This window comes from Megalobrama amblycephala, linkage group LG18 (genome assembly GCF_018812025.1).
Source record: "Megalobrama amblycephala isolate DHTTF-2021 linkage group LG18, ASM1881202v1, whole genome shotgun sequence".
In the NCBI taxonomy this organism is placed as follows: Eukaryota; Metazoa; Chordata; class Actinopteri; order Cypriniformes; family Xenocyprididae; genus Megalobrama; species Megalobrama amblycephala.
In genome coordinates this window covers 21,854,608-21,865,588 of record NC_063061.1, presented here as the reverse complement: position 1 = coordinate 21,865,588, position 10,981 = coordinate 21,854,608, and the positions used below count along the sequence as shown (strand labels likewise).

General features: G+C 35.0%; 1 long non-coding RNA gene across 1 annotated transcript; it reads left to right on the top strand.

The window, feature by feature from the left end:
* The first annotated feature begins 202 nt into the window (after positions 1-202).
* LOC125253591 lies at positions 203-2,598 on the top strand. The gene is made up of 3 exons (XR_007181475.1): positions 203-404; positions 1,320-1,467; positions 2,373-2,598. It is a non-coding gene; the product is annotated as an uncharacterized LOC125253591 (long non-coding RNA).
* Positions 2,599-10,981: the final 8,383 nt, after the last annotated feature.

Here is a 10,981-nt window from a genome sequence, read left to right as displayed (position 1 = left end):
TTCTATCTCCATGCAGCATATATTCTCTGGCTCTAGGCATTATTGCATGAGCAGCAGCTCATTTGCATTTAAAGGGACACACTAAAACGGAAAGTTTTTGCTCACTCCATAAAAGTGGCAATTTTAACATGCTATAAAAAATTATTGGTAACACTTTACAATAAGGTTCATTAGTTAACATTACACTGTAATGAATTGCTGTAAAAATTACAGCAATATTTTACAGCCGATGGCTGTATTTTAATAATACAGCATATTGCTGTAAATTGCAATGAATTCCAGGGGCGTGGCGATTTGAATCAAATTTACAGAATATTGCTGTAAATTTCAAATATACAGAGGCATTGTGGGATCTCCAACGGTCAAGATTCGAGTAGCAGCAAGAGGAGTGATTTACAACTGTGGTAAGTGACTTATTATTTAATTTCCCCCTCAGTCTTTGGTAAATATGTAACGTATGTATTTACATTCGCGATTCATATTGGTAACCCCGGATTGACGCATCCTCCGTCCGCGGGGCGCGAAGCAGACTTGCGCGGGGTTTTCCTCAGCGCGGTCGCGGTAAGATCTCACACATTCCCCTGCGCTTTAGCATAGCGGCTGTGGGCCGAAAATTAATAATTAGAAACAGTTGGAATTCACGAGAACTTCGTGTTCATCAGCGCACTTGGTCGTGATTTTTTTTATGGCGTAAATCACATTTGTACAGGCAGACAGTCATCTGTTAACACGGGCCGAAACGAAAAAGCCTCGCGACGCGATTAGGCCGCTCACGGAGGATGTGTCACGCAAAATGGTGCTGCTTCATGCTGTTAACGTAACCAATGTGATGTATTTGTGGACATTTGCTAACTTAAGGTAATGCAAACACTTTAACATCTCTGTTTGATTTCAGTTTGCCTTGTATAGTTAATGTATTAACGTACGTACCATTACGAAAACAAATCTTTTTTAACTTGAAATGAAATGTGCTATTTACAGATATGAACAAACTGATCATCCTGTACTTGTCTTTTAGATGTACATTTTATATCTATTGAGGCCTTTAACACAACTACAAACTATTTGTTTCTCAACTAGATTAGACATTTATTTTTTAGGATGAATGTTTTAGATGTCTCTCTATTTGACCCTGGCAAACAAATTAGTTAAATAAGGTGTTGATTAGTGGGACATCTAAAACTTTCTGGGAGGTAAGTATTCAGGACTGGAGTTGTAGGCTAATACTGCTCTACCACATGGTATAATTTCATAAACATGATTACATGCCTCAAAAGCTAAAACCAATCTGAATTCCTGACCCTTTATGCACTTTGTAGGTATTTATCTGGAGAGAGGAACAAAGACGAAAGGAAAAGTGCCATCTAAAACAACAGGCAGACAGTTCAGAAGAAACGGGTTGCGTTCAACCTACATGTGGCCACTCTTCTGTGCAAAGTGATGGATTTTCAGTGGAATTTCTGAAATGTAAGAAATACACACACACACACACCAAGATCTATTTTTCCTTTTATTATATACTTTTATTATTCTATATCTGTATCTGACTGTATCTATCATCCCTCTATCAGTCTCTTAGGGTGCGTTCACACTTGCCATGTTTGGTTCGATTAAAACGACCCCTGGTGCGGTTGCTCGGTTAGTGCGGTTCATTTGAACATATGTGAACGCTGCCATCCGAACCCCGGTCCGGACCGAGACCGCTGAAAAGATGGGTCTCGGTCCGCTTCCAAATGAACTCTGGTGCGGTTCGAATGATATATGAACGCAACACGGACCAAAGACATGTAACCGAACCAAAAACAGGAAGATGAGACCCTAAAAAGGACAGAATCCTCACGCATGTCGGTTTTTCTCGTCATAGCTCATCATAGCTCGAGTTTGCTCATCACAGGCATCAGACGCGCGTCTCCACACAGCAGATCGTTTGTGTGTGTGACGGATGGATTCCTGCCGCTGTTTTGACTACTTTACACATTTTATAAGCTCTTCACGAGTTCCCAACTGGCCAAAATACCATCACATGCAGGCTACGCCCCGCTACGCACACACAACGAGCGCATTTACCTCAGCAAACAGCATTGTTTTGGATGTTCGGTAAGTTCCGTCTCAAAATAGGCAATACGTCATAAAATCCGACCAATCACGTTGTGAATGTGTCCCTGTGCCTTTAGGTTCGATATCTTTTGGTTCGGTGATAAAATTGCCAATCTGAACGCTAACCGGACCAGGACTAAATGTTTTTTTTTCTTCTTTGGTCCGGACCAAATGAACCAAACAAACCAAACTACAAGTGTGAACGCACCCTTAAAGTATTATGTTTTGTAATATATCTAATGTATTGTCCTCTTTGTTCCTTTCAATATTTCTAGCCTCTCTTTGAATCCTGGGATGGAACATCATCTGGAGCAGAATTGTTCTTTTTTGATCGCAAGTTTGTTGGACTTGTTGTTTGGCCATGTTGGTATGTTCATGAAGTGATAAAAGTGATGTGGGTTTTAAGAAATGTTTTTATATGACCCTGTTGGTCAAGTTATAGTTATAATTGTATTTCTTTGTGTGAAGGGCCATGATGGCCAATAAGTAATTTAAAAACATTTTCATGACAAACTTTTGTCCCTTTAAAAAATAAAATGATTTTCTAAATAAAAAATAAATTCAAAATAATACACCTTTTATGGCATTTTTTAATGTAAATTTGAAAGATATATTTATTACATTTTGACCTGTTTTTCAAGATTAAGAAGCATCATTTGTTTGGGAGGGGGTGAATTAAGTTATGCATTATACAACACTTTATGCAGTTAAAATTTGTTTAAAGTTTATGCAGTTAATAGATTAAATTTAAAATTCAGCTCCCAGTCATTAAGTGAGCAATAGGGAAAATATATTGTATACTGCATTTTACATATTCTACTTGACTAAACTACTTGAATGTGTGTATTTGCTATTTAAAGAAGTATGTTAAATGCAGTATACAATATATTTTTTTTGTAAAAATGCAGTATACAAAATATATAAATTACTGTAAATTTTACAGTAAAATACTGGCAGCAGGGTTGCCAGCCAGTTACTGTAATTTTTACAGTAGTGTTTCTGTAATTTAATTTACAGAATTTTACTGTATTCTCGATTACAGTAAAATTCTGTAAATTAAATTACAGAAACACTACTGTAAAAATTACAGTAACTGGCTGGCAACCCTGCTGCCAGTATTTTACTGTAAAATTTACAGTAATTTTTTAACAGTGTAGTTAACTACATTAGTTAGCATGAACTAATAATGAACTGCACTTCTACAGCATTTACTAAAACATTATTAAAATCAAGAATTGTATTTGTTAACATTAGTTAATGCATTGTGAACTAACATGAACAAACAATGAACAGCTGGATTTTTATTAACTAATGCTAGCAAAGATTGAGAAATAAAGTAACAAATGTACTGCTCATGGTTAGTTAATGTTAGTTAATACATTAAAGGATTAGTCCACTTTTAAATACACTTTTCCTGATAAATTTACTCACCCCCATGTCATCCAAGATGTTCATGTCTTTCTTTCGTCAGTCGAAAAGAAATGAAGGTTTTTGAGGAAAACATTCCAGGATTTTTCTCCTTACAGTGGATTTCAATGGCTACCAACAGATTGAAGGTCAAAATTACAGTTTCAGTGCAGCTTCAAGGGCTTTGAACGATCCCAGATGAGAAATAAGGGTCTTATCTAGTGAATCGATCAGTCATTTTCGAAAAAAATACAACCGTTTATGCTTTAAACAAAATATCGCATTGAACGTACTTTCCGCTTCCGCATTCTTCATAACGCTATGTTCTACGATTTCCCTATTCTACTTACGGAACGAACGCGGCGGCAGTTTCGTTTTTGTCCGTAACTTGAATAGGGAAGGCGTACGACATTCAGCGTAAGCGTTATGCTGCGTTCACACCAGACGCGACTTGCGCGAATAAATCGCGCTATTCGCGCGTAGTTGGACGCTTGAACATTTTGAGTTTACCTCGCTTCATTCGCGCGTGACATTCGCTTCATTCCCGCGTGAAAATCCCTTCACAACAGACGCGAATTCGCGTCATGAGAGGGGCTCTCCCGCTCCTTTATGTGTCCCAGACTCTCCCACTGCTTTCTGCACACTTCCTCTGAATAAACACAACTTGTCAGTGTGGAAATAATTGTAAATTACAGTGAATAAGCTCAATTGGTTGTCTTTAGTTGGCTTGTAGTCTTAATATGTGTATATATATAGCTCAAATTGAGTAAAGACTGTTTTTTGCAACTTATCAGATTGTCCGACCTCCTCACTCACTTTCTTTCAAACACGATCCTTTTTATTTCTGTTTCTATAAATGTATGAAGATGTATAGCGACGGATGGTTTTGTCCTCCATTGTTGTTTCGAATTTCTGCCTCAGCTCGCTACGTCACGTCACTACTAGAGCAAGCTCCTGATTGGTTAACGCGGCGTGGAAATTCGCCAAAGTTCAGATTTTTCAACTTGCGCGATTCGCTCAATTCGCGCCGCGTCATTCGCGCCGCAGGATGTCAATTCGCGTCTTTGCATTGACTTAACATGTAAATCACTTGCGCTTACCGCTTAATTCGCATCCGGTGTGAACGCACCATTATGAAGAATGCGGAAGCGGAAAGTACGTTCAAGGCGATATTTTGTTTATAAAGCATAAACGGTTCAACGTTCAAAGCCCTTGAAGCTGCACTGAAACTGTAATTTTGACCTTAAACCTGTTGGTAGCCATTGAAATCCACTGTAAGGAGAATAATCCTGGTATGTTTTCCTCAAAAACCTTAATTTCTTTTCGACTGACGAAAGAAAGACATGAACATCTTGGATGACATGGGGGTGAGTAAATTTATCAGGAAAAGTGTATTTAAAAGTGGACTAATCCTTTAACTAATGTTAACAAATTAACCTTATTGCAAAGTGTTACCAAATGATCTGTGGAGTATTTTCAGCTAAAACTTCACATAAACACTCTGGTGACTTACTTTAAATCTTGTAAAAAGGGGCATAATAGGTGCCCTTTAAACTCTTCAACAACTTATTTTTGTGCTGTTGTTTTACCTTTTCACAAATCAGCTTCAGATATGAGTTTATTCTGTCTTAATCACATTATTTTTATGGTACTAATAATCTTACACCCACACAGCACCATTTCTGATGTTAGGCCATCCAAGTGTTTATCATCAAATAGACCTTGGTTATGCTGTAATTATAATTAAGGCTGTCAATCTTGATATGCTGATTAGTTAAGCAAGTTCATCATATTAATTAGTGGTGATTACTTAAAGCAATATTTGCTGTGAAAAATGAAGATGATTCAAAGGCATTGCATTTATTGCCATTATTAATGCTCAGATGATAGGAACATTTCTAATTACTGAATTGATGTTTAGGTCAGAAAGTTTATTAATTGCATTTTATCACTTATTTATTTCCGTATATATATATATATATATATATATATATATATATATATATATATATATATATATATATATATATATATATATATATATATATATATATATTAAAATAATTAAACACATTGAATTAACTCTTTCCTACCAACCCTAAAACATACTTTTGTTCCCCCTTCTTTTTCTTTTTCTTCTTCTTCTTCCATGCTTATCCTGCTAAAGCCATTCAGCTGTCTCGGTTTATTCACTTATCTCTTAGTTTTAATGTTTTCCACTTCTTTTCCCCTGTTTGTCCCCCCAGGACAGGAGAAGAGTACAGCAGATGGGTGGGTGAGTGGGCATGAACATTCTAAAGCAATAATGAGATGCGCCCCATCTCTTTGAGGAATGACACCGCCTGCACTGTGTTCCTCAGTTGCTTTGTGATTTCCTGCATTATGGAATCTTTTTGTTGTTAGATTTACTGCTGACTCATACTAAACCCAAGATGTACCTCAAAATAGTCTTTCACATTTTAATCCAACATTTCTTCAATAATTTTGACATGGATAATAGTGTGTCATGGCTCATATCAATAAGCCTTTCAGTTAATCACGTAATTTAGAAATACCTTGCTTGGAAACTCATGGTTGCATAGACAGAGCATAAAGTTGTATAGACCAGTGGTTTCCAACTTAAATTAAAAAAAAATCGATTTTTTATTTCATTATTTATTGTTATTATGAACTGCATATATGGATGCACGGCCTTTGAAATCATCAAGAAAAGATGTGGGAACTGTTTCCTCTTTTAAAAATCGATAAGCCTGTTTATTTTGCTGCTTATCTTAATTATCCATGGTTGCATTTGTATTATTTGCATTTAGCATCTTTTTTCAGCTGTCTGCAACTGTATCAAACAGTTATCAAAACTGCAACCCATTTTTGAGTCTCAAACTTTAGTTGCAAACCACTGGCCAAGATGTGTCTTGTTGCACATTGACAGTTTCATAATGGATCCTTGTCAGAACAATTTCTGTTTGCATCCATTACCAGCGAAGGCAGATGTGCATTTATAGGTTGTTGTTGCTGAACTGAAGAGCATGATCTTTGTTTTCTGACACTCTATAAAAAAATGTGTTATTACTTTATGTGTTGTTTTATAGGAGTTCTGTTTGATAATGTTGACATCACACCAATTAATGTGATCTGATCCTGAAATTCAATTTGCATACTTTTTTTTTTTTTTTTTTTGCCTGTAGCATCTGACGTTCCTCGAACTTCACCCTTTTTTTGTCATCTCCTTCGCATCCTTCATTTTTCTATTACTTTTTTCTGTATTTCTTTTTACTGGTTATAATTGAGATTTTCTTATTTTCAGTGTTCATCCATGCAGAGCAGGGAAGGAAAAGGTTATCTCGCCACCTTTATCAAAACCGCCTGATGATTATCCTCTCTCCCGCTCTGCATATGTTTTACATGCACGCAATTATTCCTTCAGTGCTCAGTTGCTGCTGATCTGTGACGTCTCTGTGTGCGGGTGTCAGTCTCTATCTGTGTCCAAATGAGTGTCTTCATTTGTATACTGTTTGTCTGCATATGTATGTAGTTGTCTGTAAGACATGTATTGACAAGATGTAAAGTGATGTCACTGTATTTGGTCTTTTGAATGCCAAACCTTTGTTTTCATAGAAAAGCAGAATTCACTAAGAAGTGAATATCAGTATATGAATAGTGTACAAAAAATACACTACACTAATTCAGAACATTATAGATAGATAGATAGATAGATAGATAGATAGATAGATAGATAGATAGATAGATAGATAGATAGATAGATAGATAGATAGATAGATATCCTATCCTGTGGTTGACAGAATAATTTAGTAAAAAAATACAGAAAAACTGTAAACACATTTACAGAACAAACTGTAAATTTTACAGTATAAAACTGTAATTTACAAACAATACAATTTGAATGTAAACCAGTAAATTGAACAATGCACACCACTACTAAAATCTGTTTTGTACCTTTAACATATACTGACAACCACCATAATAATGCAAGTGTTAAAAGAGGAAGCCACATGAAGAATCAAAGTTCATCACAAATAGCTTTTCCATGAGCTGAAGTATATACTAATATAAAGAAGGTGCACAGAGTCATTCACGCAAACACAAAACACCATCATGTACAACACTTAAATAATGCAATAAACATTAATTAAACAACAGAAGATGTAACATAAAACCCTAATGTACATAACAGATAACAAAAACTATTAAGAAACATGATTTTTTAAACAAAATACTTTCAAATGTGTAGTGTCACACAGGGAATTGTGGGAATATCAGTTTACAGTTTTTGACTGTAAATTATACATTGCTTTGTTCTTTTTTATTTCTAAAAAATTCTAAGCATTTTACTGTGAAAATTACATAAAATATCTTGTTAGAGCTTTTACAATTTTTCCCTGTATATACTACGGGAACTTATTGTTAACCTGTTAACATTTTTTTTTTTCCGTAGCGTTTTTACAATACTTTACCGTTAAAATCACATTCATTTTTTTTACAGTCTATCTATCTATCTATCTATCTATCTATCTATCTATCTATCTATCTATCTATCTATCTATCTATCTATCTATCTATCTATCTATCTATCTATCTATCTATCTATCTATCTATCTATCTAACTACTGTTCTATCATTCTAACCACCATTTAATCAATCATATATATATATATATATATATATATATATATATATATATATATATATATATATATATATATATATATATATATATATATTAACTGTTTTCTATTTGAATATAGTAATTTATTCCTGTGATGGCAAAGCTGAATTTTCAGCATCATTACTCCAGTCTTCAGTGCCACATGATCCTTCAGAAATCATTCTAATATGCTGATCTGCTGCTCAAGAAACATTTAATGTGTACAATTGTACAAAATATTTCTGTACAATATTTTTTTCAGGATTATTTGATGAATAGAAAGTTCAAAAGAACAGTGTTTATCTGAAATCTAATCTTTTGTAACATTATAAATGTCTTTACTGCCACTTTTGATTGATTTAATGCATCCTTGCTGAATAAAAGTATTCATTTCTTTAATTTCTTTTCAAAAAAATAAAAATAAAAATTCTTACTGACCCCAAACTTTTGAACGGTAGTGTATAATGCTACAGAAGCTTTGTATTTCAGATAAATGCTGTTCTTTTGAACTTTCTATTCATCAAGGAATCCTGAAAAAAAAAAAAAAGTATACAACTGTTTTCAACATTGAAAATAATCATAAATGTTTATTGAGCAGCAAATCAGCATATTAGAATGATTTCTGAAGGATCATGTGACACTGAAGACTGGAGTAACGATGCTGAAAATTCAGCTTTGCATCACAGGAATAAATTAATTTGTCAAATATATTTAAATAGTACACAGTTATTTTAAATTGTAATAATATTTCCCAATATTACTGTTTTTTACTGTATTTTTAATTAAATAAATGTAGCCTTGGTGAGCAGACGAAACTTCTTTTAAAAACATTAAAAATCTTAGTGGTTCCAAACTTTTGGACTGGACTGTATATATATATATATATATATATATATATATATATATATATATATTGTATCTTTTTGTGCTGTAGAAAGGTTCCAAATGATGTTGCATGTTGGGTGTCACAGTTTTAAGGAATGTTAGATGTAATGAAATAGGGAAATTTTGCATGCATAAAATATGCACATGATGTTGGCATAATGATAATTGCAGCTAATTTTTTTGTCCTGCTTAATCTGTATTTGTTTATCAATTTGTTGGTTTAATTTTACATTAAATAAATGGACCATATTGCATTGATGTTGTTTTTACAAGATCCTCAGTCATCCAGTTCATTGCTAAATGCTCCAAGCAACAACAAATGGATAAACAAGTCTACACAATCTACACAAACCTGACATTTTACAAAGACCATGCTGACCTTCACCTGTATAGACAACATTATTTTATATACTCTTTATTTATTCATTTATAACAAAATGTCATAACTTTAATACTACTACTCCATATATCAAAAATACAGATATCACAGCCACCTAATGCGCTGTCTGTGGTCCTGAAATCTGCCCTTGCTTGTTCCCTATATGCTTTTTAAAGGGACTGTACACTTACTTATAATTTGTAATATTACCCCAGGGGCACCAAGTCACATGACAGGGAATGAATGTAGTATACAAACCTAAAGTGATTGCTAATCAGAAGGTTTAACTGTTTAGAACAAATTACTCATTTCATTCTTATTAGATTGACATTTTTTTACATAATGGCAGACACCTGCCATATCACCCTCTTGGGTTTCCTTCGAAAGCCTTATTCATTTGACAGTATGCTTGCAATCATCCCAACAGCAACCTGTTCGTGCTGTGTTTAGCTAATTACACCAAATGACTACGTATAAAAAGCAGTGCTGCGTGCTGATCTTCCGACACGTGCTCGGCTGAACTGCATATGTCATTGTTTGTATGCTAGAGGTATATTTACAATACATCGAATGGAGTTGGTAGCCCATTCGCAGACAAATCTATAGACACTCTATAATCACACAATTAGCTTGCGCATATGTAAAACTGTCTCTATTTTCTTCTCAAAGCGTCTCCCCTGTCACCCTTCACCAGCTGTGCTTCCAGCGTTAAGGGACCGCGGCGACGGTGTTTTATGCAGAATAACGAATGAAAATCTGTCGCTTTGTAGACCTAGACCTCCCTCAAAATATCCCCCGGTGAGCTAGGACCCGTAATTAAGGCAGTTTATCATAATTGCCAATCAATTCAGCAAGGACTTGTTTTGTTTCACGTCTGCGCTCGCGCTGCTGTGTTCCGCTCCTCAGGAAAATAATTGCGCAACAAAAATGTGCTTCTTTTCGACTCGTAATACGGAGGCGTGAAACACATTGCAGATCAGCTGCACGTTCGCACGCGTGTTCACGAGCCAAGACAGGCAGGAGTCTTTTGGGGGTTCAAACTGTGATTAGGAATAATGCTGCAAGGAAGGAAATGTTATAAAAGACAGAGAGATAACTGAGTTTTTCTCAAAATGGAGGCATAGTTTCTGTAAGTGCTTTGCAATTACATCGCAATACTTAGCATTTATGACATCATGTGCACCTGATTGATTTGTTATTTTAAATAGTTTTTGCAGTGGAGTGACTAGAAAATAATGTTAAAGTAGACTGCTGGTTATTATGAGTGACTGAATTTGGGAGCAGTATGAAAAGATAAACCTTGCTCTTCCAAGCTTTACAAGGGTGACCAATATTTTGAAGCCCAAAACACACACACATCCATCCATCCATCCATCCATCCATCCATCATAAAAGTAATCCATACGGCTCCAGGGGGGTTAATAAAGGCCTTCTGAAGCAAAGCTATGCGTTTTTGTAAGAAAAATATCCATATTTATAACTTTTTAAACTAGAATCACTGGCTTCCGTACACGAGTCGATTCCGGGGGAAGAGTGAATCTTTGACCTGA